Raw genomic sequence first — 3,822 nt, forward strand, 5'->3', positions numbered from 1 at the left:
TCAATAATAATTTCTCTTTTAATGCATTATTAGTGACAAATGAATGGTTTTATGAAGTCTATATTCCATAGTTAGCTAGAATTTTAACCAAAAAAAAAGACTAACTAGGGGCCAATCAATTTATAAAATAATACTTCATCCGTTCTATGGTAGTAGAGTTATTTTGCTATGTTAGTACGTTTCATAGTAGTGGAGTCGTTTCCCTTTTTAATAAAAGTTAACACATTTCTCCCATTTATTTTACCCTTTCTTATTTTATTCTCTATTCATCTCCTTATCTTTTTTCATTTTCTATATTATATTTTTTCTTTACCTGACTCACTTAGCACGAGTTTTCTTAAATCGTGTGCCGAAAAGAAACGTCTTTACTATCGCGAAACGGAAGGAAAAGTATAGTTCTACCTCTGTCCCACTCAAAATATCCACAATTTTGAGTGGCACAGAGTTTTAGAAAAAATGGACGTCTTAAATGGGACAGAATGAGTAATTACTTATTTATAAAATAGTACTAATGATATAAGTATAATTAGTATATCTTGGGACTTATAATTTGTTTTTTCAACCCACCTAATGCTAGAGCGAATTACAAAAAAATTACTCCTGCAATTGTGATGTGGGTTGAATAAACAAATTTTACATCAGAAATTAAAATATACTATTGAAGTTGGGAAACATTTAAATAAATAGCATAGCATTGCTATTTTTAAAATAAGTAATACTATATTATTTTATAGATTAATTAACTTCTAGTTAAATTTTAATTAATCTTGCAACTTTAATAAATGGTCAATTATGTTATAACTTTGCCATTTTGTCAATTATCATCTCGATTATTGAGGAAAATTCTGTATAATTTAGAAGCCAAAACATTTTAATGTAATCTTATATTTCATATTTTCGTACTAAAACTAATGACTTCTGTGAATGGTAGTATAAATTTGCTAAAAAAACATTAATTTCGACTTCATGTCATACACAATTTCTTAAAATACAAAAATATGTGATAAATTGAGAAAAAATATTAATATTGTAGTTGTAATTAGCTACCCTTTTAAAATTATTATAATTATAATTTGACCTCTTTGAGATCAGGCCAATTTGACCTAACAATTATTGCTACTAGCATTTGATATGTACTGTTTAAGGGGTGCATTAATGTCCTAATGCCCCCTTAATGTTAAACATAACACTAATATCAACCATTGGATCATTAATTTATATGGGTGAGATTTAATGGAACGTGATACATTAATAGACCGAAAATGTATATTAAAGGGGTAGATTTGGAAACATTGGAATTATTTCATCCATTTCATCAAATCACGTCTTCTCTTTCCCTTTCTACCCAAACCCTAACCCCCTCATTTTTCAGCCACCGATCAAGAAAACACGGCGACTGAACCCGGAAACACGGCGCAAATCAGACCAAAGCAAACACCGATCTTGTTTTGCTGTTTAATCGAAGCCAAAAATCGCCCTTTTTATCCTTCGCCCTAAATTTCCATCGCTCGTCTCCAAATCGATTCGTCCTTCGACTGAAATAAGGTAATCATCGGTCAAAATTTGTTGGGTCTACATTGGGGAAACAGATTTGCATTACCCATTAATATTGTTTCGAATCTTTACGCCAACATTAGTTTTTAATTCGTCGGGTCTACATTTTATTTAGTGCTTACATTCTCCCTAAACCATCCCTCTTCTTTGGCATTTTAAATTCTTGTTTAATTACGTCTGTAATGTACAGTTGGTTAGGGCTGGTTGCTGATTTGGTCGTCGATTTGGGCTCTAAATTGTATGTGATTGCGTCGAATTTTGTCGGTTTATCTTCTTTGTTCATCATCATTGATTTGATTATTGTTTGAAGCATCTACATTGGTAGCCTATTCAGGCAATTTGTGTTTCTAGCAATTTGTACATTATTTTATACCCAGATTCTATATTAATGGTAATGTATTATGCAATGTACATTAAAAGATTACCTGACTACATCATGTTCTGTTACATTATTTACACAATAAATTACATTATTTACGTTATTTGGCACTCCTATGCTATAGCGAAACTTTCGCACCAAAAAAGATACCAAAAAGTTCTTGTAGATTTTAAGATACATTATACGCTTATCAAGTGTACATCATCTGATTACTCTATATATGATACATTATCTAGGCAATTATGTACATTATTTTAATGTATGTCTCCTACGGAGCAATGTAGATTATAATATGTTTGATGAGGGCCAGAAGTTATATCCATTCCTCTCGAGGGTTTAGCAATTCATGGGGCTAGGATGTAGTACCAACCAGTAGCACAATGTTACATTATTTGTAACTACCGTGACACATTACTCTGTATTGCAGTAGTGTTTGTTGTATTATTACTGACATTAGGTTACGTTATTCACGATGTTGTTTACATTATTTGGTAATGATGTGCTATATTATTATGTGATGTAGTATATTATGTGATATTATATCGTTTGTTAAGTTACATTATATGTTTCGTGAAAGTACATAAATTTCACATTTATAATAATCAGTGTATGTGTTTCTGAATAGGTTCAAAGAGTACAAGAATCGATTACGAGGATGACTTTGACGATGACATGCCCATTGCATTAGCGTAACGACTAGCTTTAAAGATGTCCAAAGATGTGCTAGATTATTATGTGTTGTAGTATACTACGTGAGATTAGTTCATTTGTTAAGTTGTATTATATGATTAGTGAAAGTACATTAATTTCATATTTATAATAATTACTCTATGCTTTGATTTGAAATATTGATCAACGATTTGCTTTAATTCTTTGGAGCATTCAGGTACAAAAAAATGTAGTAAAAATAGTGAGATCAGTTACACATTAAATAAAAAGTGTATAATACAATATACATTATTACATACTAGTACTATACATTAAAACCATAAATATGTACATTACCAAAATGACTGAAACAAATAGACCAAAAAATATACATTAAACTACTACATTTTTGTAACATAATAATGGGGGTGGATCCTCTGCTGTGCTTTTCTGCACAGCAGCCCCTGCTGCCCCTCACAACAAATTAAAATAATATATATATTTTTAATTTAATTTATTTTTATTTAATTAATTATTTTATTTGTTGGGAGGGGCAGCAGGGGCTGCTGTGCTGAAAAGCACAGCAGAGGATCCCCACCCCATAATAATATACCATTGTAATAGAAAATTGGAAGATGTACATACAAGTCATAACTAATGTAGTCATTAATTTGTAAATAATGTACGAAAATGTACATTGTAAGACTATATTCGTACATTATTTCATGTATAAAATCCAAAACACACAATAGAAAGCGAAATTTTATGCATGTGTTGGTAATATGCCCTAGCCCCATGGATTGCTAAACTCTAGGGGAATGATTATAACTCCCTGGCATTGGTGATGGTTTCGTTTGTGAGTCGATACTACAACCTAGCTCCATGGATTGCTAAACCCAAAGGGTATGAATTCAACTCCCGCCAAACATTTCATCCTTACACAGGTATATCATTTAGTATTATGCATGTACATTAAATGCCAATTTTTCGTACATTATTTACGGTATGAAATCCAAACACACATAAAAAAATGTAATTCAATGCATGTGGTGGTACTAACCCCTAGCCCCATGGATTGCTAAATCCTAGGGGAATGATTCAAACTCCCTACCATTGGTGATGGTTTCATTTTGTGAGTGAGTTCTACTACCTAGCCCTATGGATTGTTAAATCAAAAGGGTATGGATTGAACTCCCGCCAAACATTAAATTCTTACACAAGTACATCATTTAGTGTGACAT

At 31.5% G+C, this 3,822-nt stretch overlaps 1 long non-coding RNA gene across 1 annotated transcript; it reads left to right on the plus strand.

Annotated features, from left to right (window-relative positions):
- The first annotated feature begins 1,280 nt into the window (after positions 1-1,280).
- Positions 1,281-2,779, plus strand: LOC121764653. The gene is made up of 2 exons (XR_006042582.1): positions 1,281-1,545; positions 2,559-2,779. It is a non-coding gene; the product is annotated as an uncharacterized LOC121764653 (long non-coding RNA).
- The last annotated feature ends 1,043 nt before the right edge of the window (positions 2,780-3,822 follow it).

Source organism: Salvia splendens, chromosome 14 (assembly GCF_004379255.2).
Source record: "Salvia splendens isolate huo1 chromosome 14, SspV2, whole genome shotgun sequence".
In the NCBI taxonomy this organism is placed as follows: Eukaryota; Viridiplantae; Streptophyta; class Magnoliopsida; order Lamiales; family Lamiaceae; genus Salvia; species Salvia splendens.